The sequence below is a fragment of the Grampus griseus genome, assembly GCF_964374135.1.
Source record: "Grampus griseus genome assembly, chromosome: 8".
In the NCBI taxonomy this organism is placed as follows: domain Eukaryota; kingdom Metazoa; phylum Chordata; class Mammalia; order Artiodactyla; family Delphinidae; genus Grampus; species Grampus griseus.
Window position 1 is genome coordinate 67,534,193 of NC_139002.1, and position 14,555 is coordinate 67,548,747.

The 14,555-nt window shown below is 45.4% G+C and overlaps 1 protein-coding gene across 1 annotated transcript in view; it reads left to right on the forward strand.

Moving 5' to 3' along the window:
- The window catches only part of PARVA (parvin alpha), a 182,285-nt gene that overhangs the window by 85,595 nt on the left and 82,135 nt on the right, over positions 1–14,555 (forward strand). The gene's annotated exons all lie outside the window — the stretch shown is intronic.

Here is a 14,555-nt window from a genome sequence, read left to right on the forward strand (position 1 = left end):
TACCAGTTTTAAAAATGAATGGGTTTCCTCGCATCCTCCAGAGGTGGCTAGAGAGGCGTTTTGTTTTGTTTTTCTGTATCATTATTAACTCAAGGATTTCACTATACTTAATGCATTTGAACCCATTGCAATTTTTATCTTTATTGATGCTCAAATGTTTCCGCCTTTGGCCATTGGAAGCCTCTTTGATGTGATCCTAATCTAGTAGAAATTCATACCTAACTGATTTCTAGCAATAAGATGTTCCAGGCTCATCTTATGTTTCCTGCCTCAGTGCTAGAATCGGCCATTTCTCCAAGGCACCCTGATTCATTTTATAGGTAATGGTATTATTATCTACAGGCCACAATCCAGGTGCTTTAGGTGTTGAACACCATTTTTTTTCCACCTCTGAAACTCCATCCAAACCACAGTCACCACTAACCAGCAACACCACCACTCATTAAAGCCACGACGGCTGTCACCCCCTCTGCCATCTCCATCCGGCCTTCACCTTGCCTCCAGGCCACCTCCCAGGCTCTATAACACCCACAAAATATTCCCTCTCTAACCTGCCTGGGTGCTCTCACCATGCCACTTGACCCCAAACATCCTTCTGCATTGTGAAGCATTTGGTGGGCCTTTTTCTACTGCCTCTTGCACAATCCTGTCTCTCTTTATCAGCCCAAGACAAGGGGACAGATCATAATTTCTTAAAAGTCTCCTCCAACTTTGTTCTTGAGCTCTACTGGCTTGCCAAAGTCATGCTTGTTTCACGAGATCATCTCTGAGCAGTCCCTTTCTCTCCCAGGGCTTATACATGTCACTAGGCACACACTGGGAAAGGTGGGGAAGGGTGGGCTAACAGTTACTGAATGCTCACTGACGCATGTCCTACTACGCTGGGCATTTCATATGTGTTATGTCATCTAATATTCATTATAAACCCGTGAGCTAAGAATTATGATTCCCATTTCAGAGGGGAAGAAAAGTTAAATAAGAGGCAGAGCTGGGATTTACTCAAGGTCTACCTTTCTCCAGAGCCCAGGCCAGCTCAAATTGCCTTGTCATGGTGGTATATCCCAGGCGGACTTCTACTTGGACGGATTCACTAAGGAATCTTTCCCGAGCCCTTCTGCAAACTTGCAGAACTCTGCTTTGCTTATGCTACAGTGGCTCCCCATTGCTTTCAGGAATAAATTCACACTTTGTATGTTCTGGCTCTTGGATTAAATCTCTAACACCTCACAGACTCATTCCTGCCCAGCAGTCTTCCTGAAAATGTGCCTGTCCTCATGTCTCCAGCTCTTTTAAATGTCTTGCTTCCTTTTCACCTGGTGAACTCCTACTTCTTGTTTAAGAAACAATTAAGGGCTTCCCCGGTGGCGCAGTGGTTGAGAGTCCGCCTGCCGATGCAGGGGACACGGGTTCGTGCCCCGGTCTGGGAAGATTCCACGTGCCGCGGAGCGGCTGGGCCTGTGAGCCATGGCTGCTAGGCCTGTGCGTCCGGAGCCTGTGCTCCGCAACGGGAGAGGCCACAATAGTGAGAGGCCCGCGTACCGCAAAAAAAAAAAAAAAAAAAAAAGAAAGAAACAATTGAAGCATCTCCTTTGAGAAGCCCTTCCTGACTTCCACCTCCAGATGGGTTAAGTGATACTGTTTTGGCTCCCCTAAGAGACTGTGCCGGACTCTGCGTCTGGGTCTTATTCATCCCTTTGACCCCAGACCCAGCACAGTGCCTGGCCCAGGGAAGTTGCTCAGCAATACTGTTCAATGTATACTTAAACAAATGAATGAATGTGTGGTACCAGCTATCCTATGCTTACGTGGATAAAATGCTATCTTCTTGGAAATGGTCTGTATGGTTTCTTGTGGCCTCTGTCACTCTCTGCTTCCGTTGAACATGTTTATTTTTGTCCATAAGTTAAATTATGCTCTGGGCCTGGAAGATGCAATGGGCATGAGGCTCCCAGTGCATCACCTTGCACGCAGTCAAGACTCAATAATTATCCGTGGAATTGAATCAAATGGAAGGTTGCACAAAAGGAAGTTACAGTGCAAGTGTCGGGCAGGCAATCACAAAACCAGACAGAGAGCTTAAGCATCTCTGATTTACTATAATTTCTTTTAATAGGTTCTCTATACAGAATTGCTGTCAACATGGATTGTTGGTTTAGGGAAAAAAAACAACAGGGAGCTGCAATAACTCTTGTGATGCACAGCTACCCACAGCATTTTGCCGCTGCTTCCAGGGCAATGGTCATAGATTTCTGCTCTGGGATAGGACTTAGTCATAATGCTGAGGCGGCCTAGATGATAAGCAAAAATGCTTCTACCTGAAGGTCTCGGACCCGCTGGCCTTCTCTGCTCCCTCCTTTGCTGCCTCCAGTTCCTTATCCTTCTCTTCTTAAAGCCCAGACCCACCCAAGATTCCTGTCTGGCTGTGACATAGAAGGTGGAGCTGTCATTTGGCTGTGGGACTCTGCTGGAAGGGGCGCTGCTCGGGACCCAGCGTAGCCGCACTGTGCATTCACTCCAGAAATACGCGTGAAGCACCCGTGGTGTGGCATGTGCTGGCCGTGCAGCGGTGGGCAAGGCTTAGTCCTCTTGGCATATTCGAAATAGCGGAGGAGACCGGGGTTCTTCAGATACGCGCACAGATGGGTAATTATAAACCGTGCTAAGTGAGATGGAGAGAAGAGCAGAGATCCGTCCATGGAAGAGTCTGGTGCCGCCTTCTCCATGAAGCCCTCCTTGGTCCCTTCTGGCAGTGCAAGCCTAGCCTGGTCTCCCTCATTGCCTGGAGCCAGGCCTGTGCTGGCCCTCAGCCCATGAAGACTCTGGTGTATGTGACTGCACGCTGCTAGGGCAAGGATTCGTTCTTCTCTAGAATAGCATGTGGCATACAGCAGGTGCTCAATCAGTACTTAAGACTGGGAGGAAAGGCATGAGCACATTTTACAGGGCCCCATTCCATCAGATAAAAGAGTCATAGACTTCCCTCAGCACCATGATCATAATGGTGTAACGATGAACTAGTTCCAAAACTTCAGCTCCGTCCCGAAAAGAGGGCATCTCTCCTCCAGAAAGGGTGGAGAGGATGAATAATGAATGGAAACCTTCAGCACATGGCCTGTGTAGCATTTCAGCACAGGGTACATCCTTTCCCCTGCCCCCTAGAAGTTTCCTTGGGATGGCCTCGTGCTCTGATGGAAGCAACCTGCCCAGCAGCAGTACCGTTCTCCTCTCAGGGCAGACCTGAGCCGGGTCAAGGGCAGAGCTCGCTTCCAGCTCAGTCTGAATCTCCAGTGTGGGCATGTCACAGTCGGGACTAAGGGAATGTTTATTTTGAATGGCACTGGTCTAGTGTCATAATAAGAAGAATGGAATTCTGCAGCCCATCCATTCTGGTTTGCTTCTTCCTTGGAGAACAAGAATGTGTTCCCCTCCCAGATATGTTGCCAAAAATGTACCCTCTTAACTCCTTCCCAGTCTCCTAAGAATTGTCTCCTAGGGGAAGGGGTGGCAGATCCTGGCCCCCAAATCCCTGGGTGAGCGCGGCAGATGCTTTTGCACTGAACACAGAAGCCCCAGTCACCTCCTGTTTCAGCCCAGCCTGGTAGACGGTTTGGTGCACACAGAGGGCTCCCCCCTTAATCTGGCACCTCCACTTTTCTGTCCCAGGGCTCTAGCTTCAGAAGCCCCCTCAGTCCACACCCAGCGTGGCCTGGAAGTGCTGAGAGTAGCACCCAGGGGTCACCTCAGTAATAGGGGAGTCTCCTGGGGACACTGTGTACGGTTCCTCAGCCCCATGGGGGTTGCGGCTCAGTTGCCCACAGGTCACAGGCTCAGTAACGTGCGCCCCCTTTACTGGCTCCTCTATGTCTCTGCATCTCTCTCCTCACCCCTCACTCCTTTCCCTGGGATTTCTTCCCACTTGCAAATGACTTCAAACTAAGACACTGGGGACAGGAGACGGCTAACCGGTAGAATCATCTTCTAGGGAACTTTTCAGGGAAATCTAAACTTTCTGAACTTTAGCTTCCTCATCCATGAAAGAGAGCAAATAGCCTGTGGCCTGACCCTCGCGTCGGGCTGTCATCTGGTTCCCCAGAGACCCCACATTCTGCACTTGCTGGTCCCGGTGCCTGAGCGCCCCTCCCCCTCCCCCCTGCAAAGCTGGCGAATGACTCAACCCTCCAGACTCAGCTGCCTCCCCCCAGGACTGGAAACCACCTAAATGTCCAATAGTTATGGAATGGTTAAGTAAACATTAGTGCGTACCTTCAGCACAGATTGAGAAAGCCAGTTAAAGGGATATTTTTGATGGCATGAGGAAATATAATGAGATTATCTGATACTATAAAAGCAGGCCATAGAACTACCTGGTACTGTGTACCCAATATGTGTGTGTGTGTGTGTGTGTGTGTACAACATAGAAAAGCTTAAGAAAATATAACATTATCTCTAAGCAGTAGGATTATTTTCTCAGTTTTTTAATATTTTCAAAGTTCTCTTAAATGAGCATGTTTTTCTTTTTTAGCCAGAAATAAGTCAACCTGTTATTTAAAACAAAAACACTCCTCAAATGTCACTTCCCTTTTAATCTGTCCTCATAGAAACTGAGCCTCCATAGAGTGACCAGACAACCTGTAGGACTCAGCATACACAAGATTATTCCCCATGGAACTTTCTCCTGGTTTTACATGGGAATGTAGAAGTGACCATGTTTTGGACGTTTTCGTATTAAAAAAAAAAATTGTTACATAAAACTGGGACAACACACAGTGTAGTGTTAAGGATATGAACTCTGGAGCCAGCTGGCCTAGTATCAAATCTGGTTTCTACTTTCTAGCTGTGTGGCCTTGCTCAAGTTACATAACCTCTCTGGGCCCCTCATCTGTAAAATGGGGATAATCATAGTACCTACTCACTGGATTGTTGGGAAGATTAAATGAGTTGATATATGTTTTTTAAAAAAGGTGCCACATCTACATGCTTGGTACAAAGGAAGTGCAGCACAAGTATGTGTTCTCTCACAGACATCATCATCGTCGTCCATTTAAGAGAGAGTTTCCCCCAACAGTGCTCCTTCAGGATAAACCACTGACTGACCTTCAGACAAATCCAGAATTAGCCCACCAGTGAACTGATCCAAACCAGACACAGCAATGCCATGGTCACTCACTGGCCACACCCCTACCCAGAGCCCTTGTTTCAACGGAGGCCACTTGGGAATTCCAGCGGACTGGTACTTGATGTGGCACTTATTAAGCAGCATTGGGCCACTGCAAAAATAAAGGACTGGCTTCTTCAGGATTAATAAATAAGAAGGATATAGATATGAAGGTCAAAGAGCCACAGAGAACGAAATGAAGAAACTTGACTCCAGTGATACACAGAGATAAAAGCAAGTGAGGTGCAGAGGCTGCCCTGGGTGCCTGGAGCCCTACTGGCCTTCCCATGGCCTCTGCATATCCCATGTGTTCCTCTGTTGCTCCCTCCAACTTAGAAGGATGCTCTGCTCTCAGGACTTGGTTCAGGACTGCATGGAGGACCTTATCATATTGCATTGCAGGTTGTGTGTACATCTTCCCCCTCCTCCCCCAGCTAAAGCATCCTCTGAGCACTTACTGAGTGTGTAGCAGGTGCCTGGCACTGTACTGGTCTCTCGTGGCCACCACAGGTAGCTGCTCTTCAGGGATCTACCGACCCCAGAAGGGAAGTACTTGTTTGTCATTGTATTCACAACTCCTGGCCCAGCCCCTGGCACCAGAGATGCCCACACATGCTTATGAATGAAAGAGATAAGCAGTGCCAGTTCCACCCTAGCTGTCCTGGGTCGCTCATTGTACCCACACTTCACATGTAATTAGCCAACATACCAGGTCAATGTCTATAGTCTTCCCAAGGCTGTTACCAGTGCTTAGGGCACGTGGATGCACACAGATGCACACGCGTGCACAACGGCTTGGTGTTTTCCATTAGAAACTCCCAGGATGGCATACCCACACCACTTTCTGCTGAAGTAAGAGCAGACCTTTAAACTCAAGAAAATGGTTCTGGTTCTAGATCTAAAGAGATAATGGACATGGCTTGGCAAAAGAGAAAGACTGGTGATGTATTTGATGCTGGGCCCTCTGTGCCTGTGCACTGTTTTAAATTCCCATGACTTACTTGAGACCTCACCAGTGTTTCAGTTCAGACAGTTTCAACTCCCCAGAGCTAGCCAATAGTCCATCCATCTCCCTCCGTGCTTACTTGTAATTGGAGGACAACTGAATCATGTGGTTGGCTGAACAACGAATTAATGTCCAGGGGCCATTTGCCTGGCAGCCTTCCAACCCTGCAGAGATTATAAAACTGACCAAAACCAAGACGCTGGTGGAAACTTTAAGACTCAGGACTCTAGATCCCCCTGTCAGCTCCCATCACAACACCAGCCTCTAAGTTCCCTTTTCTGGCTGTACTCCAAGGCCTAGATGTCAGACTCTGGTGACTAAGAGCTGTGTCAAGTAGAGGGGAGCGTGGGGAGACCCTGACAGTCTGCTGAGGCCACTACGAGCTGGCTCCCATGTTTACCTGATGCTTTATGTTAAGGCTGCTGAAATAAGTATCCTTTTAGTTAAAAGCAGTAAAACTCCTCTGGTTTAAGGGCTGGGATGGTGGGGGTTGGGATTTTGCATTTCCTTTTGACAATCTCACCTAGAAGAAACGTGAACCCATATGTGGTAGGCAGGGGTGAGTATTGAGAACAGAACCCCTTAACCAAGGGTCCCTTAACTAAGAAACCTGTTATAGGCAGGATAATGGCCTCCCAGAGAAATCCATATCCCAATCCCTGGAATCTGTGAATATGTTAGCTTACATGGCAAAGGGAAATGAAGGTTGCAGGTAGAATTATGGCTGCTCATCATAGAATTATAGCTGCTCATCAGCTGACTCTAAAATAGGCAGGTTGTCCTGGATTATCCAAGTGGCCCAGTGTAGTCATAGTATACTTAAAAGTGGAAGAGAAAGGCAGAAGAAGAGGTCAGAGTAGTACAATGTGAAAAGGATTTTCACCCCCCATTGCTGACTTTGAAGATGGAGGAAGGGGGCCACAAGCCAAGGAATGCAGGTGGCCTCCAGAAGCCAGAAAAGGCAAGAAAATGGATTCTCCCCCAGAGCCTCCAGAAAAGAACATGCCCTGCCAATGCCTTGATTTTAGCCCAGTGAGACCCATGTTGGACTTCTAACCTACCAAACCATCAGGATAATAAATCTGTGTTGTTTTCAGCCACCAAGTGTGTGGTGATTTGTTACTACAGCAATAGAAAACTAATACCAAAGCCCATGATGTAAAGACCCCATCAGGGACAATGGATAGATAGAGTTTCCAGAGCAGTTCCGGAGAAAGCATTAAAGACACCTTCAGTGACGGTTATGCTCGCGGGACAGACCTCTTCTTGGGAAAGCAGAAATGACCTTGCCCAGCATCCTTAAGTTATGAGGAAGCTCTGTCTTCTCATCTCAGCCCTGGAAACAAAGCAAAAAACCAGGCACTTTCTTCCTGGAAACAAGTTCTCACTTGGGAATGAGTACAGCTTGCACTGTAGGGCTTTGAAATGGTCTTTGTGCTTTGCCTCCCGTGCAAATGCTTCTATAGGGCTCAGCTAATGTTGGATAAATTACCATTCTCTCCTTGGTGATGGGAAGAAACATATGTCTCTTAAAATCATGGATTTCCCCCCAGTGAACACTCTATGTGGTTGGAAAAATAGCAAATTTGGGTTGATTTTTTTAATAGACTGTTTTTATAATACTTTTGGATTTACAGGAAAAATGCAAAGGTAGTACAGAGAGTTCCCATATGCCTATGCCCAGTTTCCCCTCTTATTAACATCGTACATTAGTATGGTACATTCATTATAATTCAGGAACCTATACTGATATATTATTATTAACTAAAGTCCATAGTTTATTCAGATTTCTTCAGTTTTTACCTAATGTCCTTCTTCTGTTCCAGGATACCGTTATCACCCTTAGCCATCACATCTTCTTAGGCTCCTCTTGGCTGTTACATTTTCTCAGACTTTCCTTGTTTTTAATGACCTTTTCACAAAATTTAACTCAAAATGATCACAGACCTAAGTATAGAACATAATGTATAAAATTTACAGAAGAAAACATAGCAAATCTATGTGATTTAGGGGTTTGGCAATGAGTTTTTACATATGACAGCAAAAGGACAATCCATGAAAGAAAAGTTGATGTTGGACCTCATTAAAATTTCTACTCAGTGAAAGATATTGTTAAGAAAATGAAAAGTGTATGGTCTGTATCTAGATTAACTTTTGCAGATGGACGTCCAGTTCTAGCACTATTTGTTAGTACAACTATCCTTTCTGCATTGAATTGCCTTTGCTCCTTTGTCAAAGATCAGTTGACTGTATTTGTGTGGGTTTGTTTCTGGGTTCTTTATTCTGTTCCATTGATCTGTGTGTCTACTCTTTTGCCAGTATCACGCTGTCTTGATTACTGTAGCATCATGGTAAGTTTTGAAGTCTGATAGTGTCAGTCCTCCAACTTTGTTCTTCTTTAATATTGTGTTGTCCACTCTGGGTCTTTGCCTTCCTGTGTAATATTTAATATTGTGTTGTCCACTCTGGGTCTTTGCCTTTCTGTGTAAACTTTAGAATCGGTTTGTCGATATCCACAAAACAGCTTGCTGTGACTCTGACTAGGATTACCTTGAATCTATAGGTGAACTTGGAAAGAATTGACATCTTAATACTATGTCTTATAATCCATGAACACTGACTATCTCTCCATTTATCTAGATCTTCTTTGATTTCTTTCATCAGAGTTTTGTAATTTTCTGTATATCAACCCTGTGTACATTCTGTTAGATTTATATCTTAGTGTTGCTTTTTTGGGTGCTACTATAAATGATATTGTGTTTTTAATTTCTAATTTTAATCAGTTATTGCCAGTGTATAGGAAAATAATTGACTTGTGTATATTAACCTTCTATCCTGCCACCTTGTCATAATTACTAACTGGTTCTAAGAGTATGGATTTTTTCTGTTTCATTTTGTTTTGGTCAATTCTTTGGGATTTTCTACATAGTTAATCATGGTATCTACAAACAAAGATGGTTTTATTTCTTCCTTCCCAATTTGTATACCTTTTATTTCTGTCTCCTGTATTATTGTAGTAGCTAGAATTTTTAGTATGATTTTTTTGTTTTGTTTTGTTTTTGTTTTTTTGCGGTACGCGGGCCTCTCACTGTTGTGGCCTCTCCCGTTGAGGAGCACAGGCTCTGGACACGCAGGCTCAGCGGCCATGGCTCACGGGCCCAGCCGCTCCACGGCATGTGGGATCTTCCCGGACCGGGGCACGAACCCGTGTCCCCTGCATCAGCAGGCGGACTCTCAACCACTGCGCCACCAGGGAAGCCCTTTAGTATGATTTTGAATAGGTGTGGTGAGAAGAGACATCTTTGCCTTGTTCCCAATCTTAGGGTATAAGTATTCCAGTTTCTCACCATTAAGTATGTTAGCTATAGTTTTTTGGTAGATGTTCTTTCAGGTTGATTTTTCATATAGAGAAAAATTGTTGGGATTTGCCGACCAGACAGTGTAGTTGTCTCTAGCTGCAAGAACTTCTGGGGGGTGGCCCTTGAGCCATTTAGAAATTAAGGGAGCTTGAGTATCTTTTACGAGGGCCAGAAATTAATCATTGGAGTCCTGATAAGCATCTAGAGCAGCCTACGTATCTCACTGGGGCCCACTTGCACTGAAAGAGAAAACATCTTGCTTATCTTCTTGCCCTCCCTCAGTATGTTGTTTGGGGTTTTCATCTGTAGACACGGGGAGCATGGTCCAGGGCATGCGGGGGAACAGATGAATTCACAGCCCTTGACACTCTGGACCTCACCTAATTATTTGCCCCTTGTTCTTTCCCGCATTTCGCCTGTGTGCGCCCTGCATTCCTGGTGCTCAGGCATAATCACGACTCTCTCAACACCTGCCCTGTTGGTCCACACTTTGCTGTTTATACACAAGATGTGCTTTTTGTGAGGCACCTGTGTTGGGTGAAAATTTAAGTTTTTCAAAGTCCAGCTCACCTGTCCCCCTTTCTGGGAATCCTTCCCAGTCTTCCACATCCAAAGTTATCCTTGTTCCCCCCGAGCTCCCACAGCCATCTAGTTACATGTCTCTCACCCCTGAGTGCAACATACTGCCCATTGTGTTTTTCTGTGCCTACCTCTCCCACCACCTGTGAACAGATTGAGGCAAACTCATGTCAGATCCCCAAACCCTTATCCGCAGTGCTGACACAAGGTCTGCTTCAGAGGAGGTGCCTGGTAATGTTTATTGGTTGAAGGAATGAAATTACTGGCCTTCCATAAATAGACCCGTTTGTACTCTTAGAAACCTCTCTCCATTCTTCTCACCATACTTGTTTTCTGTCTGGTGTTCACTGAGCACCTGTATATATATTCTGGAGTGTAAGAGATGCCTGCAGCTATTCTGTTTCTCATGGAAAAAAAGGAAAGGGAAATTACTATTCATCGTATCCATCAACTTTATAATCCTGGTGTTCCATGTACTAGTTAGGTACCTAGAGGCACAGGAGGCAGAGTGTATACTGGAACAAAATGAGGGTTCTTTCACCAGAGAAAAAACAAAATCAGTATTGGAGAGGAAATCAATAGTGTCAGCTATACCCTTGGGTTTTTTTTGTTTGTTTGTTTGTTTTCGTGTTGTTTTTTTTTTTTTTGATGTGGACCATTTTTAAGGTCTTTATTGAATTTGTTACAATATTGTTTCTGGTTTTATGTTTTGTTTTTTTTATGTTTCGGTTTTTTGGCCGCAAGGCCTGTGGGATCTTAGCTCCCCGACCAGGGATCAAACCCACACCCCCTGCATTGGAAGACAAAGTCTTAACCACTGGACTGCCAGGGAAGTCCCTATACTCTTGTTTTATACAGAATTGTTTTAATACCGAACTTCAGAGAGGTTAAGTCACTAACATAAGGTCCCATGGCTGATAAAAATAGAAGTAGGATTCAGATCTAGCTCTTTCAGACTCCAAAGCCCATCCGTGTACTTTTTCTGCTGCACAGCTGGGTGCGGAGTCAGACTGTGTTTCCCAGAAAAGCCATGCCCCCTCTCTCATGGTGAGCACTTCAGGAGTTGAGGCAATCGCCCTGCTCTCCCAAGCCCGGCCTTCAGCTGGGCATTTAATCTGTTTATTAAGTTATGACTAATGGCGCCACGAGACACTGAGGGCTGCACATTCAGACCTAGTTTTAGATTGTTAGAGGAGGTTCGAGGGATAAACATCATATTCATATTCTATGCCGAGGAAATTCAATTGCAGCCCTTTCTCTTTCAGAGCACAAGGATGGCGAGGGGCTTCTGCTGGGTCCTGCTTTGGCTTAATAGAAATGAAACCTCCAAAGCACGCGGGCTGTTTTGGGAATGTGGCCACTAATGCAGCCCCATGGGGCGGGGGCCAGGCCTGAACCGGGCAGTTTGCATATTCACTTTTACAAACAGTTGGCTCCGATTCAGCAGTTAATGGGATGGGAATGATGTTCCTGTACCAAATCATTTCCTGAAAAAAAAAAAAACATTTCCAATTGCAAACATATCTCAGCCTTTCTTCTCGGGTTTGTTTTGTCTCTGTGAGTGAATTAAAGAGGCAGGGCAGAGGGGAGTGTTTCTGACTGGGAATTTTTCATCTGAAAACATTTTTAACAATGATCTACACAGAAAAAGAGATCCCGTGCAGACCCACCTTTATATTTGGCTGCAAATATTGCATTTCTAGTCACATGTTAGAGGTGTAAATATCTCTATATTCACAAATTGGCTCTGGCTGTACAATAGTCTTGGGACAGAGGCAGCTTTTGTCTCTTTACAAAATGTATGCTGGAGGGCTTCCCCGGTGGCGCAGTGGTTGAGAGTCCGCCTGCCGCTGCAGGGGACACGGGTTCGTGCCCCGGTCCGGGAAGATCCCACATGCCGCGGAGCGGCTGGGCCCGTGAGCCATGGCCGCTGAGCCTGCGCGTCTGGAGCCTGTGCTCCACAGCGGGAGAGGCCGCGAAAGTGAGAGGCCCGCCTACCACAGAAAAAAAAAAAAAATGTATGCTGGAAATGCTGCCCTAGAAATGTGCCCACACACGCACACACAGGGTCAGGCCCAAATATAATTCTTTCCCCGAAGGACAGGCTGAAATCCTTCTTTACATCCTATACACTGCTTTGCTAAATTGTGCTTTGGTTTACAACCTGTGCAGTGGAAGGGTGGTCTTAACAGTTTTTTTCATTTATTCAACAAATGGTTCTTGAGTACTTACCATTTTAAGTAATAATAGCAAATAATTACATAGCTCTTACCAGGTACCAGACACTCTTCTAAGTGCTTTACATATATTAACTCATTTAATCTTCTCAACAACCCTAGGAGGTAGGCAATATTATTATCGTCCCCATTTGCAGATAAGGAAACTGAGGTATAAGAGGTTGATGAACTTGCCCAAGGTCACATAGCTAGTAAGTGATAGAGCCTGGATTTGACTCTAGGCAGTCTGGCTCCTCTTCGGAGACTCATAACAAACAAAAGAGAAAAAGTGCCAGTCTTCCCACGGCTTACATTCTGTTAAGGGGGGGATAGCTAACAAACGTAGAAATGATAGGTATTTCAGATCATGATGAGTGCTGTGGAGAAAATACAATCCAAGAGGGAGGCAGGGGGCTAATCAGAGGGTCCTGTAGGTCTTAGGAAGGAGTTGGGGTTTTATTCTGAGTATGATGGGAAGCCAGAGGAAGGCTTAAAGCTGGAGAAAGCTGTTTACATCTTTATAGATCATTCTGATTGTGCTATAGGAAGTAGACGGGCGCGGGGACAGTGCATCAGAAAGCAGTGGGCTGGTTAGAAGGTGCTTCTGGTTATTTAGGTGAAAGATAATGGGTATCTGCACCAGGACGATGGTGGGGAGGCTGGTGAGAAGTGGTTGGAATAGGGTCTAGGGTCCTGTTTTAGAGGTGGAGCCCACAAAACTTGCCGATGTATTGGCTGCAAACGGTGAGGAAAAGAAGTGAAGGGTGATTCCTCAGATTCTGGCTTGAACCCTTATGCAAATGGTAGTGCCGTTCACCGAGGAGGATAAGAGTAGGGGATGAACAGGTCTTGATATAGTGTTGCTGTGGTGGGGGTGAGGGTGCTGAAAATCACGAGTTCTGTCTTGGACGTGTAACTTTGAGATCTCCACCCATAGACATAAGAGGAGACATTGAGTCCAGAGCTCAGGGTCAGGCCTAGGCTGGAGATTCTGTTTGGTTTTGTTTGTTTGTTTCTGGGTCTTGTTTTAATAACGGCTTGACTTCTGTTTTCACAACCCAGTGATGCTGGGTAAAATAAAACCAATAGAGAATAAATGAGGTCAAAGCCTGGTTGTTTTTGTACATGAAAAACATCAGGAAGATGCTTCATTTTTATCCTATCCCTGATTCTGTTGCCTTGAATTCAGTTTTAGATAATTACGTCTTATTAATTTAAAAAATATATAATAAAGCATACATCAGGCTGGAGATTTAAACACGGGCATCATCAGCATTTGGGTCTATGGGATTACCTAGGACGGCGCCGTCCAACTGAATCTCCCGTGAGGAAGTCTACATTCTCACCGTCCAGTGTGGTACCACTTGCCCCATGTGGGCCATTGAGCGCTTGAAATGTGACAGGCGCAACTAAGAAACGGAATTTTTAATTCATTTAAACGTCAGTAGCCACATGTGGTTAATGGCTACTGTATTGGACAGCACAGACCTGGCCGGGGGTGGTGACGGGGGGTGGACACGGGAAGGAGTCATAGATGGCAGCGAGAGCTAGTCTCTTCAATGGCCAGTAAACCCAGTCTCACACCCACACTGAAACGTGACTTTATTTCCACTGCCCGTTGCTTGCGTCGCAGTGCTTGTTAAGTAGTGGAAATCTGGCTTCTTTGTAAGAAACAGCCTGGAAAAGAAAGCAAACTGCTAGTCCTAGGAGGAGTGCTAGGAGACATTATAGAGTCTAACAGGAAGCAGTTGTTCTCTGGAAAGCACGTGCAATCCTATACCTGTAGAATCACTTAAGCCTTGAAGGTGTCACTTACACTTTTCAGTTATGTTTTATGGGGGTGGGGGGAATTATATAGAGTGGTGGGTGTCTGTGGATTTGGAGATTCAAGATGGTCACTGGCTGATATCCCATATGAATGTCAAGATCCCACAGCAACAGGACTAAATACCAGCTTCATAATGCGAGTTGTGTCCTTTAGGGCAGAGTGGGTTTCACTCCCTTTCTTAGGCAATCTCGTTCCCTGTCCAGCTGCAACAATCAGTGAGTTTGCTAATATGAAAGAACTCTTTGTAAGCAACTGCCTTGTGCTTAAGAGTTCTTGCAAGTATATGCTGGCGCTCCGTGAGGCCATAGTCAATAAACATAAATAAAATGGAAAGATGGGACATTGCTTTTACTAAAGGTTGATCGCAGCTGCCGTACCAGCTCTTTGAGAACCCTTTGGTGATCAATGCTTT